Below are 16419 nucleotides of genomic sequence, written 5' to 3' on the forward strand. Positions count from 1 at the left end.
CAATGTTATTCCTTCACCATCATATACTTCAACTGGCTTAGTCATTCCCCAGTTGATGGGCATCCCCCCCCCCCATTTCCTCTTCTTTGTCACCACCAAGAGAGTTGCTATAAATATTTTAGAATATATCAGTTCTTTTCCTTTTTCCTTGATCATCTTGAGAAACAGGTCTAACAGTGGTATTCTAGGTCAAAGAGTAAACACAGTTTTATACCTCTTTGGACAAATCACTCTATAAAATGTTTGGATCAGTGCACAGTTCTATCAACAGTGTATTAGTGTCCCAATTTGTCCCCATCCCCTCCAACATTTGCCTAAAATGTTAGAAGAAAATGACAATCTGATAGATGTGAGGTGATAACTCAAACAATAGATTACTCTACTCATTCACTACTGTATCTTGTGTACCTAATCTATTCCAGTGATCCATGACTATTGAAATGATTGGTTCTACTAAAGAATAATACTGAATAGTTGAAATGATTACTTTGTCATTCTGTATGATAGCATTTGGAAAACAGATTCAGGTGTAAAAGACTGAATACTGGTTTCATTTTAAGTGGAACAACTGTAATCAGGAAGACTTTTATTCTCCTGTGTTATAGATTTATTGTTCAAGACTGTTATAAATATCTTTTTTTAAAACTCTTTAGATATATAGCAGATAGTAAGAATTTTCTAATCCTGATAACAGTTGTAAATAAGTAGATTTCAGAAATAGTGAAGAATGCTGATCTCAGGCAGCAGACTAATATCTAATCAGAGGGTCAATATTTGAAGACCTTCAGATCAAGCCTCATGATCAGATTATAATCCAGTGATTTAATTTTAGTTGAGAAATATAAATTCTAAGATGAGAAGACTCAGTACATACCTCTACAGATTATAAAAGACTGACTTAAGAATTTTCTGAAGCTTTGACTTTTTAGTCTCTTTGCAAATGAGGATAAACGAGTATCTTGAAGTAGTGGCCACACACGTTTAAGGATCATTTGTAAGAAGCTCTTGGTTCCTAGTGCTGTTGATGAAAAATTAAGTGGATTCCTAATATGTATGTAGTTAAAATAACTACTCTAGTAATTTAGATGCTGTTGGGTTATAGACTCAAATGTTAAAAACTTGTCTAAAAGTTGCTAACTTTTTTGTTAAATGCATTTCATTTCACTGGGATTATATTCATGGTTTCAAAAACTTCTTCCACAGTTTTATCTGATAAAATGTTTGAGATTTGCTATTTGGACAGGGTTATAAGTTTGGTCCAGTTGTGGTAGTGATATAGTTCTATAATGCTTAAACCTGAGAGTTAAGAGAGCACAGGGGAAAAGCTAGCTTCATACCTAGTTACATGAAAGAGAAAGATAACAATTTAGAGAGATTCACAAGTGGAAGAGCTAGAATCATTCCTAACAAGAAGGAGACTGTTTATGAATCAGAGATTCACAGGTGGGAGTGAGGAAGGAGAGAATTGGGTGGCCCAAATGGAATTTCATATTTTGTTGGGTGTTTGACTTGGAGGGGAAAAAAGGGTGCAATAATGTCTTAATCGGTTTGCACTGTAGACACAGGGAGATGAAGTGATTTTATTTGCAATTATGGGCTTTTATTCCTATTGAAACCTGGAAGAAGGTAGGGGTTGGGAGAAAAGGGGAGACATTTCTTTTCACTCTGTTTTAGTACCAGGAGGTCCATTGACCCAGTTTGCATTTCTAGGCAGCTGTAGTCCACACTACCCTTTTATTGGCCCCCAGGAAAGATCCTTCTCCTGTGGCCTGCAAGGCCCTTAGATCAGGCCCATGCTGAAGAGAGAGCACAGTGGGTTCCTCTACAACTAGGTGATTCTCACGTAGCTAGAAAGGGAAAGTTTACAACTGAGAGAGATTTAGAAGTCAGAAGAGCAAGATTCACACCTAGTAAGAAAGGGAAAGTTCACAAATGAAAGATTATAAAGTGGAACAGCTAGATTCACACCTAGCTACAATGAGACTGTTTAGGAATCAGAGGTTGCTAGGTGGAACTCAGAAAGGAGGGGTCTGGGTGGCCCAAATGGGACCTAATATTTTTTGGGTGTTTGACTTTGTACCATCAAGAGTATAACAATGATGTCTTAGTCTGAACTGTGGGAAATTTAGTGATTTCTTTTCTTGTCATGGGCTTTTATTCCTTTTGAAATTGGGAAAAGGTAAGGGGAGGGAATGGAGCTGAGAAGAAGACTGATTTCTTTCACCCTGTTTAGGACCAGGAAGTCCCAGTTTGTATTTCTAGGCAACTGTATTCCACACTGTCCTTTTATGAGCCCCCAGGAAAAAGCCTCCTCCTGTGCTCTGAAGGACCCTGAGATCAGACCCAGGTTGAAGAGAGGGCTCACAAACTGATGGAATGCAGTTGAAATTCCATCAGGGTTTGTCCTGTTTCATTGAGGAAAATTAATTTTAATGCTGTATCATTTGTTTCTTCATGGTAACTCATAATATTCCCTTCTGGATTCCAAGGGCCATCTCTTCTGCTAGCTGAAGAGCCCATTCTAGGTGAGGAATGCCATCCCCCTGGAGCCCCTCCCAAAGCCTGGGATTTCCCATCACCAGAAGTCAATCAGAGTTAGTCCACAGGACTATCAGGGACCCAGGCATCCTTGCTCCCTTCGAGGTGTGGAGTGACCTGGCTTACAAAGGAGAAATTTAGCCAGAGAAATCCTGAGTGGAATGGTGTCTCTAGCCCAGATTGCTAGAGGCTGCTAGAATGTCAGTTTATGCCCCTCCCCCCTTGCAGAAGGAGGTGTGAACTCCCAGCCTACCTCCTCCTTAAATAGCCACCAATCACAGTTGGTTTCCACCAGCCAGAGGAGGTACCAGTAATTGGTCATTAGGAAGGCAGATATAAAAGAGGCTGAGGAACTTCCTTGCCTGATCATATCTTTGGTCACCAAGAGAGACTCCTGACCTCTGTTTCTCGATTATTTGCTGTCAACCAAGAAAGGACTGGAAAAGAAGCTGCCTCTTTTGCTCTTTTGCACTTGTGTGTCAGCAAGAGTATCCATCCACTTTGACCCGGAATTTGAATTCCTTGTTTTGGTTACTCCCTGGGACCCTGTCATCTGTCGTGTCTAACCTGCTGTCTGTGCCTGCACAGAGCATTCTAAAGCCAAAGAACGTGCTGGGAAGAAGGGTCTGCTTTGGGTCTGGGGGCACTTCGCCATTTCAGTGTTTGCCCAATCACCTCTTCGAATTGCTGAATAACCCTTCCCCCGAGATGCCTAGGATTATGATCAAGGAGGGCGGATGGAGGAATATGGAGGATGAAATTCTCAAAGCAGCAGTAATGAAATATGGGAAGAACCAATGGTCTCGGATTGCCAGATGGTATGAATGGCTGGACCCAAGCATTAAAAAAACAAAATGGTCTAGGGAGGAGGAAGAAAAGGTTTTGCACCTGGCCAAATTGATGCCAACGCAGTGGAGAACCATTGGCCCAATTGTTGGCAGGACAACTGCACAGTGCTTGGAGCACTATGAGTTTTTCCTGGATAAAGCTGCCCAAAGAGAGAATGAAGAAGAAACAGCAGATGATCCACGAAAACTTCAAACTGGAGAAATTGATCCAAATCCAGAAACAAAGCCAGCCAGACCTGATCCAGTTGATATGGATGAGGATGAACATGAAATGCTCTCAGAAGTCAGAGCTCATCTGGCAAACCTACAAGGAAAGAAGGCCAAGAGAAAAGCAAGAGAGAAACAGCTGGAAGAAGCAAGACGTCTTGCTGCCCTCCAAAAGAGAAGAGAGTTTCGAGCAGCTGGCACAGAAATTCAGAAGAAAAGGAAAAAGAAGAGACAAGTAGATTACAATGTAGAAATTCCATTTGAAAAAAAACCTGCTCCAGGTTTTTATGACACATCTGAAGAAAATTTTCAGGCACTTGATGGAGAGTTAAGATCTGAAAAGGAAAGTAGAGATAGGAAGAAAGACAAACAACATTTGAAAAGAAAAAGGGAGTCTGATTTGCAATCAGCTATTCTTCAAACCAGTGGAGTAGCAGAATTTACTAGAAAGAGAAGCAAATTAGTACTTCCTGCACCTCATATTTCAGATGCAGAACTCCAGGAAGTTGTAAAAGTTGGCCAAGCAAGTGAAATTGCACGTCAGACAGCAGAGGATTCTGGCATAATGAATTCTGCTTCCAGTACTCTTTTGTCTGAGTATAATGTAACCAACAATCGTAGTGCTCTGAGGACACCCAAGACTCCAGCTGCCCCAGATCGAATTCTGCAGGAAGGACAGAACTTGATGGCTCTTACCCATGTGGACACCCCACTGAAAGGTGGTTTTAATACACTATTGCATGAGAGTGACTTCTCTGGTGTGACTCCTGAAAGACAGATCATCCAGACGACAAACACAGTCTTGTCTACCCCATTCAGGACTCCTTCTCATGGAGCTGAAGGATTGACTCCTCGAGCTGGGATGACTCCTAAACCAGTTGTAGGCACTACCCCAGGCAGAACCCCCCTAAGGGACAAACTAAACATAAATCCTGAAGAGGGATTGGCACATTACAATGACCCCTTGTATGAGAAGCAGATGGAGAGAGAATCTCGTGAGCATCTCTGTTTAGGGCTGATGGGCCCTCCTGCTCCTAAGAATGACTTTGATATTGCTCTACCAGAAAATGCTGAGAAGGAACTAGAAGACCGTGGGATTGATGAAACTTCTGTAGAAGATGGGGCTAATGTAGATGCTCGAAAACAGACTATCCGAGATGCAGAACATGTTGAGGAATTAAAACAAATGCACAAAGCTGTCCAGAAGGATCTGCCAAGACCTTCAGAGGCCAACGAAACCATCCTAAGACCTTTCGATGTAGAACCATCACTAACAGACCTAAAGAAAAGTGAAGAACTCATGAAAAAAGAGATGATCACAATGTTTCATTATGATCTTCTGCATCATCCTTACAGAGAAGAAGCTGGAAATAAAAAGGAGAAAACTCTAGGATTTGGAAGTCATAGTACTGAGCACATAACTTACCTGGAACACAACCCCTATGAGAAATTCTCCAAAGATGAACTGAAAAAGGCTCAAGACTTTGTGACACAGGAGATGGAAGTAGTAAAACAAGGACTGAGTCATGTTGAGCTGTCAAATGAAGCTTATAGACAGGTGTGGGAAGAATGTTCCAGTCAAGTTTTCTGTCTACCTCAGCAGAGCCATTACACACAAGACAACTTGGCTAGCAAAAAGGACAGAATTGAATCACTTGAAAAGAGACTTGAGATAAACAGGGGTCACATGGCCACAGAAGCTAAGAGAGCTGCCAAAATGGAAAAGACGAAAATTTTGCTTGGTGTCTTCCAATCTCAAGCAATGGGACTGATGAAGCTGTTGAATGATTTAAGGGACCTAATTGAGCGAACTCACTTGAAGCTTCGTACTTTGGAGAAGCGAAATAAACATAAGAAATCAGAGATTCGAAGGAGTGTGGAGTGTCTACAAGAAGAGGTCTGGCTACAGCAAGCAAGAGAAAAGGAGCTTCAGCAAAGATATGCTGATTTACTGCTGGAGAAAGAGACTTTAATGTCAAAATACTGAAACATCCTTTGCATTTTGTTATAGAAAGAGTTAGATGCTGGCTTCCATCCTCTGGAAGAATGATGCTGATGTTTATGTATCTGTGACTTTATTTATTGTTTGTTTTGAATGGATTCAATCAATTAAATTCTTTATGTATAAACTCTGGCTCCACAAGAATTTTAGAGGTTAATTTATTGAGCGAATCATCATTCTTTTACTTATGTCATATTCACTAAATTTGCTGTAGTTTTAACCTTTAAAAACATATTTTTAATTTTTTAAGTTTATTCTTTAACCTTGAATGCACTTCAATAAGGTCAAACTGTACCACGGGAGTTTGGTTGGTTATGGTCCTTCACTGTTGAAGAGGACCAAGATGAGGTCACTATGCTAAAGTCAAGTTTCAATGTGTCTGACTGTGGTTGATCAAAACAATACAATCTCAGAATACTCTACCATGGATTGAGCACAAATAGTCCTCATGAATATTTGGGGTGGATAATCTAAATCTGCAAATCCTGTTTTTCCTTTGAGCTCTTTGATTCTTCTTTGCTCATCACATCCTCCAAGTTTGTTTTAGGTTTAGAACTGCTTTTTCCTGACTTGAAATTATTTCTGCCTACCAAAGTGTGCTCTGAGGTGTTATTTTGTATTAAAACTCATATAATTATTTTATGTTTATGTTCATTTATATTGTATTAAATTTATATGCAGAGAGATTAAGGAACTTCCCGGGACCTCTATTGGCAAGTGTCCCAAAACCAAATTGTTTCAAGTCTACATTGAATTGGAGCTGTAGCTTGGAGAATTTGACCAGTGGCAGAAACTTTATGAAAAGTTCCCAGAATTTGCACCAGAAAATTGTATGTCATGGATAATTCTTGGAAAGTGCCTCTTAAGGCACCCTCCCCCACAAGTAAATCAACTTCTGTGGAGGATAAGAGGGTACAGAGAGGTAAACAATGTCTTGTCTCAGCTGTAGTGGAACCTTAAATACAATTTGGGCATGGGAGAGGTTCACTTCTACTTGGAAGTGAATTTGGAGATTCATTTCCTCCTTCATTACACAACATGACATCTCATTCTTGGTTCTAAAACATGCTCAAAGACTACTTGTGGTCCTGTGACAGTGACCTGTTAGATGCTCATCACTGAAACTTTCTCAGAAAGGACAAAGGATGTTTTATTCAAGTCATGATAAGAGCTCACCCTGGGCCATCTACTTTATACTTCCTTTTATGTTCTTTTTTTTTTTTTTTTAGCAAAAATAAAGTTTATTCAGGGTGAAAATACAACTCAAGTCCCTTCAAGAAAAAAGGTTTCAAATGTCTTTTCTTTCACCAAGTTGCATGGAGTTGCCAACACAATCTAGAGGCATTGCATGGGACTTTTGTTTTAAAATAGTTGTAGTTGAGGACTTGGGGGTGAGGTAATAGATTCCTTCAAAAGATAAGAGGGTCAGATTCATTTACTCTTCCACTCCTCTGGCCAGTTACCCCATCAAATTTCTACCTCTATAATGAGATAGTACAAAGTGTTAACTGTTTCCTTGCCCTTCTGAGAAATGTCAGAGACTCAAATCTATTTCTAACTCCAATGTCTTAACTTCATTAAAGTAAACTCCTGAAGAGGGGAGAGATCCCTTCCACTCAGATGTGGTTGAAGTACAAGCAGGGGATCATTGCAATGACTACCTTGACTCTCAGTGGGTGGCCATTTGGAATGTCTATTCATAAGGGTAATTGGTAAAAATATGTAGTCCAAAGAGGATGATCAATTCATTTCCAAAAAAATTTTTGCTAAAAAGTCACTATACCTCGAGCTTCTTTAGGTGGTGCTAAAATATATTGGGTGTGAAGAAACAGATTTGGTCACTGAGGAAGTGTTTGTGAAATGCATGTCATATCAAAAGGAGATAGTAACTCATTAACTGGAAGGGATAAGGTCTCTGAAAAAAAAATTCCATGCTGAAGAGATTGCAATCAGAGAATGAGCCCTATAAAAAAACAACAGAAACAACGAGCCTAGGTTTCCTCATTCTGTAGAGTTTAATGAATATCTTACTAGAAATATATCATGGTTGTCTAACTGGTTTCTATCACTTTAATAGAGGAGAAAAAAATATGTAGTTTCTCTGGACCTCAGCTATTCAAGGGGTATTCAACTATCATACCATCGATTCTTTTCTCATGAACATTGACAATACCACTACTGCCACATTTGGAAGCTATATTCTGAGCTGGGTCATTGAGGCCATCCTTCCCAGCAATTTTCAGATGTTTGTACTGAAGTGCTCCTGAAAGGTCATTTCAGGAAGGTCAAGAGGGAGACTTCATGCTAGGTAGGCATTCTATGAGTAACATTTATTTTCATCTCACCATGGTAAACTTGCTCCATTTCTATGTTTTTTCCAATGCCTTCTCATTCTCTTCCTTCTCCTTGTCCTATGAATCCAAGGATGGATCCTATGGAAGAGAAATCATGCCAATGTCCTTCCTCAACTAGGCAGTCCCTACTATGCTACAAATTTGGGATCAGTGTCTAGGAAGCTTTGTCTGCTGCCAATTTCACCACCAAGAGGACTATCCCCGTTATGGATTCATTAACTTTTTTTCCCAAAATACAAGGATGAATAGTTAAATCATTTTGAATTCTGCTTAAGGATATAGGAGCTGCTCAAGCATTCTTGTTTCTTTGTCATTGAAGCCAGTTTTGTTTTGTTTTTTTTGCTACCAGTTTGTTCTATAAAAAAATCACCCCGACCAACCAACTTCTCTTTGAATTGGATCCTAGATCCTGTCCTCATCCCAGAAGGCTTGTAGATTACCAATACAAGCCCAATATTCAAATAGTTACTAGCAATCATTCTGATTTATTCTCCCAAGTGCTTCATTGGCTGCCTTATTCCACAGGTCTTAAAACACCAAGAATGCTATACTATGCACACGGCCACGGTTCCTATATGGGACTCACCATAGATTCAGTTGAGACCTTTAAAAATATTGGGATGATAAGAAATAACTTCATCAAGACATGCATCTTTCAGGGTAGCTGAGATGGGATGTAGGGATATTTTTGTGATGAGAATGAGAGCGAGACCAAGACTTGGCTTTTAGATAATTTAAATGTGTATTTATTGATCAAGCACGAGACTGCCTGGAGTATACACTCAAATCAGGCAGCCCTGTACTGGGGTACAGACTGAGTTTATAAAGGTAAAAACCACAATTGGGGAGGGGAGCTAGCACAAGCAGTGACATACTGAAGCCAAGAACAGCTATTGGTTGGATCTATATATCAGGGCTAATTTGGAAAACATGGCACAAGGGTACAAGGATGTGATCAGGATCTTTCCTAGAACAGGGTGGAGGGCACAGGGGCAGTAGAATTCTCAGAACAGGCTAGGGTCATGGAACAGGTCAGGGTCATGTTCTGGGTGAAGGGTGTGGGGGACCCTGCTTGGTCAACATAGACTTGTCCCATGATCTCTATACAAGCTTGCACTATGACCCTTATACATGCTGCTGTTTCAAGGCTTACTGATTTAGGGGAGTTCTACCTTAAGAAAAGATAAAGGGGCCAGAACTATGCCTTGGGTAAATCTTACCCAGGATTACACCTTTAAGCTGTTTCAAGCAGTTACAGGGTTTATGATAAAAACAAAGACAAATATAAAGGGGCTTAAAGGTGGGCTCCAAATCAGGTGGCATGGGATTTGGGTTACCTTACAACAATATAACATCACTATCCTATACTGTAGCTAAAGAAACCAAAAAGGTGGCAGTGACAGAAGTTTTGTGAGGTGCTGTGTTGAGTATCCCAGGGTGTTTCACTGCCTCTTTTTCCTTCTACTTCAACAAAATGACCCTGCCCAAGAGAGATCTGGAGGAGATGAAGCTGATGATAGAGAAGACAGTAAAAAGGGTGTTGGGTTTCTCAGAGCCACCCTGGTCATGGCAGCATTAAATTGTGTAGGAAAGGGCATGGAGAAGAATACCACAGCTGAACACTGGCAGGCTTTTCTTAATGATTCTACCCTCCAGTTCATTGACCAACTGATTGAGGCAATGGAGTGGGAGCACAGCTGCAAGAATTCTGAGTCCAGGAGTGGGAAATGGGAGCCGATAATGTTAGGAGCCACCAGGGGAGAAGAAGAGATGTACACCAAGGAGGGATGAGTTGGAAGAGGAGCCAGAGTTAATTCCTGGACTACCATCTCAGACTAACATCCAGGCATGTTGACTAAATTCCTGAGTAAACCAATGATGGGGGCAGTCATTGAGGGGATTGAGGGAAGGAAAAAACAAGTGAACTTCATTAAGCCCCCCAGCCCTCAAGCAAAGACTGCTTGATCCTCCCATTCAGAATGGCTGCTAAATTGCAAGAGTCTTCAACCTTCTCAGGCTGCCCCCTTGATGAATGATGCCATTGAAGAGGCACAGAAAGAGGGAGGACGTGGTGAGCGTCCTGAGCCAGTACAACATCCAAAAGCAGGAGATAGTGGTGAAGGGCAATGAGGTGATCTTCTGACTTGTCCTGGCCCAAGAACGTCAAGACCAACTATGTGACTTGGGAGACTGGAAAGGAAAGCTGACCCAGAGAGTTCTACACTGTGAATTCTCTCTTCTTCCTGCTGAATCACGTCCATCTTTCTCATCCTGCATATGTCTGGCAAGCAGCAAATGAAAACATTCCTGTGGTTCAAAGACCTGATAGAAAATCTCTGCTAGCATATCTCAATGGCGAAACATCAACCTGGACAAGTATCGCCAGAAGTGCCCCCCTTGAAATCGGCCCCCCACGATCCAGGCAAGGAAAAAGAGCTGCCAAAGAGATATTCCCAGAGGCAAAGAAACCATTCATAGTGTGTGCATCTGGATAAGGAGCGCTGGGCTTCTAGCTTGGAGGCTCACAGAGAAGGAAAGGTGCAGACAGCACAGATCAGCACCTTATCTGACACCATGTCTGTGGAAAAGAATCGCTGCCATCAAAGGAAAAGATATGGCCAAGAAAAAGCCAACTATCAAGACTGATCTAGATAATGACATTGTTGCGATTAAGCAAGAAGTTTTGTGGATGTTGAGGTAGCTGTGACCAGAGATGTGAGCTGAGAGCATGGAGGAAAAGAACGACGATTCTGCAAAGCAGAGAAAAGCGTATTGGCAAGAGTGTTTTGGCAATTCTTCAATGGGTAAAAGCCAGGGAGGAAGGACATGCACCTGAGCAGAGGCCTCCTGCACTTCATAGGGTGCATGAGGATGCCCAATAAGCCACCTATTCCAGCTGCCTACAGCAGATATGATCAGGAAAGGTTCAAAGGGAAAGAAGAAACGCAAGGCTTCCAAATTGGTACAAGGGGCACCTACCAGGGAATGACGCTGAAGTCCCTAAAGGTGGCCACATCTGCTAGGAAGACCCCAACTCCTGCTGCACAACCAGTACCAAGACCAGTTTCCCAAGCAAGACCACCTGCAAACCAGACAAAAGCATCTTGGACACCAATTTTCATGATTCCAGCAACTACCACCTCTTTTATCACTATGCTTAATGCCAAAGACTTTCCCAGGACCTGAAATTTATGCCATCGGATGAGAAGAAAAGGCAAGGCTGCCAATGAGAAAGTAAAGCACTCTTTCAGAGAAGAAAAGATCAGATGCAGCCCAGGGTCACCACCAGAAGAGTCACCCTCCCCTATAGTAGATCAGTCCCTCAAACTTAGGCCTCAAGCCTGGGATGGTGTGGTGGCAGTTTTTGTCCAGGTCCCCAAGTGGCAGTTCTAAGGTTGGCCTTGGCTATTACCTGATGGATCACTGCTTGACATATCTGCTAAAATTAAAGCTTTTCATCTAAAATATGATGGAGTATGCCTAGATCCAAAGGTACAGATATGGGATGTGACAGTCTTAGAATTAAGCAATCATAAATGTCATTTGGACAGACCAGTGTTTGTAGATTTTGGGGAAACATTGGACAGGTGTATGGTGAAGCATGAATCGCATTTGAGATTCTGAATTACTTGGCTACCATTTTCCCCCTTGAAATTTGGACTAAGAACCATGAAAATGCCCCATTCTGGAAACTGAGTCTCTTGATTCATGAATTGGTCAAGAACTTTACTTTAAGTTTGTTGGGTGTTTGACGTGGAGGGGAAAAAAAGAGACTGCAATAATGTCTCAATGGGTTTGCATTGTAGACACAGGGAGATGTGGTGGTCATTGGGTTGTTTTGTTCTTCCAGTGATGGGCTTTTGTTCCTGCTGAAACCTGGGAGAAGGTAGGGCCTGGGGGAAAAGGGCAGAAGATTAATTCTTTTGACTCCGTTTAGGACCAAGAAGTCCATTGACCCAATTTACAATTCTAGTCAGCTATAGTGCACACTGCCCTTTTATTGGCCCCCAGGAAAGAACCTTGTTCCTTGGCCTGAAGGGCCCTTAGATCAGGCCCAGGCTGAAGAGAGAGCACAGTGGGCTCCTCTGCAACTAGGCAATTCTCACACAGGTAGAAAGGGAAAGTTGAGTACTGAGAGGGATTTAGAAGTTAGGAGAGTGAGTTTCATGCCCAGTTAGAAAGGGAAAGTTTCCAAATGACAGAGATTCACAAGTGGAGGAGTTAGATATACAGCTAGCTACAATGAATGGGACAGTTTAGGAATCAGAGATTCTTAGGTGGAACCCAGGGAGGAGGGGTCTGGGTGTCCCTCCTAGGACCTAACATTCTGTTGGGTGTTTGACTTTGGAGAAACAAGAGTGTAATCATGATGACTTGCTCAGTCTTCACTGTGGGAGATTTGGTGATTGCTTTTCTAGTCATGGGCTATTATTCCTGCCCAAATTGGGCAAAGGTTGGGGCAGGGAAAGGAATTAAGAAGACTGACTTCTTTAGGACCAGCAAGTCCCAGTTTGTATTTCTAGGCAACTTTATTGTACACTGCTCTTTTATTGGCCCCCAGGACAAAGCCTCTTCCTGTGCCCTGCAGGGCCCTGATATCAGACCCAGGCTGAAGAGAGTTCCCAAACTAATGGAATGCAGTTGCTGATCATGAAAAAAAGAGAAATAGACTGGGACATCAGTTATGCCATTCTGCAACAGTGAAGCTGATCTCATGGAAGGTGAATGCATTAGAACCATATCTCAAGTATGTGTCTTTCACAGGCTCACACCTTTCTCCCCAACAATATTACAGAAAAGCCTTTCCTTCATCTCTCTCATCATCCAGAAGTATGCTGGCTTATGGAACTCCTGAAACTGGTTCAGGATTGTCCCGTTGCCACTGAGCAAAATTAACTTTCATGGTATATCATTTGATTCTTCATGATAATTTATAATATTCCCTTCTGGATTCCAAGGGCCACCTCTTCTGCTAGCTGAAGAGCCCATTCTAGCTGAGGAATGCCATCCCCCTGCAGTCCCTCCCAAAGCATGGGATTTCCCATCACCAGAAGTCAAACAGAGTTAGTCCACACTACTAGCAGGGACCCAGGCATCTGTAATGTAATGCCAAGCAAAGGCAACTTCCCAGGTTCAAAATACCAGCATAGGTGCTCTCTATTTTATTCAGTAACAAACCCAGAACAGAGAAGATCAAAACATGACATCATTCAAAATACAGCATTTACTAAGTGTGATTAAATCATCTCCAAGGCCTACCCCACCCCAGGACTTTCCAATCATTCAATCAATTACAAAGTCTCTGTTCCAAATACTTCTCCACCCCTAGGCTATACCTTAATTAAGTCCACCACAAAGCCCCTCTTCTCAAATGGAGATTAGTTTCCAAACATAAGTAAAATACATTCATTTGCTCAACCATAGAACACAAAAAGGTCAAAAGTTCCCCACCCCTGGATCACAATTGAATCTACCCCAGAGTTACATCAAGTTTAAACACAGCACTTAATACCCAAATGGAGGTCTTTTCTTCATCTTGACACGAGGCAAGTTCTCAGCAATCTTAGTTCCTGGAGAGACAAGGCTTAGCAAGGCCATAAGATACATTGCCAGTCCCTTCATGAATTTATCCTCTGTCTGTAGAACAGTCCTAGAACCCCTGAACACATTAGCAAAGCCCTCTCCCAGGATTTCTGTAAACATACAACAAGAAAATCCTTCTTCAGGGCTTCTGAACCAACAGAAAGGCTCCCAGACCCCTGCAACAACAGCACTGTCCCTCACCAGTGGACAGTATTCACTCTCAGTACTGTCCCTCACCAGTGGACAGTATTCACTCTCTGTCTGCAGGACAGTCTCAGGCCTTCTTAACCAAATGCCAGGTTCCAGGACTTCTTCAACAGGACAGTCTTTCACCAGTGGACAAATCTGGCAAAATAACATCAAAACAGACAGACAAAGTACCAGCAAAACAGCCATGTCTCCTCAGTCCTTGGCAGCTCAGGGGGCAGGTCTCAAAAGTCCAGGGCAATTCAAAGCGGCCACCAGCAATCTCTTATTCTCTCCCTCTCCACGAGGTGCTGCTTCCAAAAAGAACTTCCGCCTCTCTCTTGTCTCTCCAAATCTACATCACCAGCTCCTCCCACTTCAGGACTTTCTTTTCACATCAACAAGCCCATCCCACAGGTGGGATTAACAAACTCTGGGTTTTAATACAATCAATTTGAAAACCAAGCCAATACAGGGGAATCTTTAATTGCCATTACTATCACAGCATCCTTGCTCCCTTCAAAGTGTGGGGTAACCTGGCTTACCAAGGAGAAACTTAGCCAGAGAACTCCTGACTGGAATGGTGTCTCTAGCCCAGATTGCTAGAGACTGCTGGAATGTCAGCTTCTGCCCCTCCCCCTCTCAGGAGGAGGTGTGAACTCCCAGCCCACCTCCTCCTTAACAGCCACCAATCAGGATGGCTATTAACTTGCCAGAGGAGGTACCAGTAATTGGTCATTCGGAAAGCAGATATAAAAGAGGCTGAGAAGCTTTCTTGCTGGCTGGGTATCTTTGGTCACCAAGAGAGACCACTGACCTCCGTTTCTTGATTATTTGCTGTCAACCAAGAAGAAGGGATGGCAATAGAAGCTGCGTGTTCGTTTTGGGGGGCTTGTGTGTCAGCAAGAGCAGGCGGCCGCTTTGACCAGGAATCTGAATTCCTGGTTTGGGTTACTCCCTGGGATCCGGTCCATCTGGCGTGACCAACCTCCTTTCTGGGGCTCGCAGAGCATTCTGAAGCCCAAGGTCGTGCTGGGAAGAAGGATCTGCTTTGGGTTCGGGGGTCCCCACACCATTTCCGTGTTTGCCTGGTCGCCTCTGCCAATTGTCGACTCACCCACCCTTCCGCCCAGATGTCTGAGAGAAAAGTCTTAAATAAATACTATCCACCAGATTTTGATGCATCGAAAATCCCTAAACACAAGCTGCGCAAAGACCGGCAGTATGTGGTGAGGCTGATGGCCCCGTTCAGCATGAGGTGTAAGACATGTGGCGAGTATATTTATAAAGGCAGGAAATGTAACACCCGCAAGGAGCCGGTGCAGAACGAGCTGTCCCTGGGCCTCCCGATCTTTCGTTTCTATATCAAGTGTACCCGATGTCTGGCTGAAATCACCTTCCAAACAGACCCCGAGAACGCAGATTATACCTCGGAGCACAGAGCCACGCGGAACTTCCAGGCTCAGAAACTGCTGGCAGAGGAAGAGAAGATGAAGAACTGAATGGTCCCACGAAGGTGCTGGAGAATGGGACCGAGGACTCCACGCTGGAGATGGAGGTCCTGGAGAGCCTGCTGGAGCTGAAGGAGCTCAGGCAGCGCCAGGCTAACGTGGACTTGGAGGCGATGTTACAGCGTCACCGCGAGTCTGAGCAGGAGCAGGACCAGAGGGAAATGGAGGCCGTGATGGAACAGGCCCGGGGACGGCGACTCAAGCCTTCCCAGCTGGCCACTGGGGCCAACCCCACAGCCGTCTCAGAGGGGGTCCCGCGGCCAAAGAAGCAGAAGCTGGAGATCTGGGGACGGAGTGTGGGAGCATTGGGCAGCAAGGCAGAGCTGGCAGGCCTGCTTGTGGCAAAGAAGGCACCCGCCCAAAGGACCCGCAGAAGCAGTGGGCATGTGGTCCTGACCGCCCCAAGTACAGGCATAACACGGGGTCTGAAGGAAGCCAGCGAGTGGCCCCGGATTCCTGGTGCCTCCTCCCTGAGCCAGCTGGGGGCTTACTCAGACAGTGAAGACAGCAGCTGAAGCATCAGCCCCTCCCCTTGGAGGGAGGCCCCAGACCCTGAAGGCCTCTCCCCCGTGGGGCCTGACCACGGAACCAGGTTGGAGTTGGTTTATTTCTCTGTTTGGTCAGCCAAGCAATGGGAAGAGGAGGGTCGGGGCAGGAGCTTCTCTCCTGGAGTCTCTGTCTAGTGAGCTCACCGTGCTTTCCCCACTCCTTGGCTGCCCATACTGACTGTTCCTCTCCTCTCCAGGCCCATAGGCCTTGGGAGCATTCCCTGTTGTGGCACTCTTCCCTCTTTAGAGAGTGGCAGCTGAAGATCTGCCATCCATTCCCAGCCTCATGCCCCCCATATGAGCAGGGATGACTTCTTTGGACCCCCACCTTCATGCTTCTCAGGCCCAGGCAGCCAGAGCAGAATCACTGGGAAGGGAAGCAGTTACCTCTTGCTATCCTTGGAACTGGAGGACCTTTTTCTCCCTGACAAGGCTGGAATTCATTTCTTTCTGTTGCTGCTATGTCATTGATTACATGCCACAGGGAATGGCACTTTTCCTCAGTGCCTGGTGCTAACCCCCCATGCCTGGGAGGTTTGCCTTCCCCTATTCCCACCCCAAGGTTAGCTGATGGCACTTAAACCTTGGGGAGTTGAATTATAAGACATATGATGTGCTACCACAACAGGCATCTTCTTTTCC

At 43.7% G+C, this 16419-nt stretch overlaps 3 pseudogenes; all 3 read left to right on the forward strand.

The window, feature by feature from the left end:
* Positions 1 to 3246: 3246 nt before the first annotated feature.
* On the forward strand, positions 3247 to 5580 carry LOC138156247 (cell division cycle 5-like protein pseudogene; annotated as a pseudogene).
* A 4404-nt stretch (positions 5581 to 9984) lies between these two features.
* LOC138156192 (parafibromin pseudogene) lies at positions 9985 to 11573 on the forward strand (annotated as a pseudogene).
* Positions 11574 to 14851: 3278 nt separating this feature from the next.
* Positions 14852 to 15744, forward strand: LOC138156324 (splicing factor YJU2 pseudogene; annotated as a pseudogene).
* Positions 15745 to 16419: the final 675 nt, after the last annotated feature.

Source organism: Petaurus breviceps, unplaced genomic scaffold (genome assembly GCF_028583685.1).
Source record: "Petaurus breviceps papuanus isolate PSGF00001 unplaced genomic scaffold, PetGlider_PUasm1.0 99, whole genome shotgun sequence".
Taxonomy (NCBI): Eukaryota; Metazoa; Chordata; class Mammalia; order Diprotodontia; family Petauridae; genus Petaurus; species Petaurus breviceps.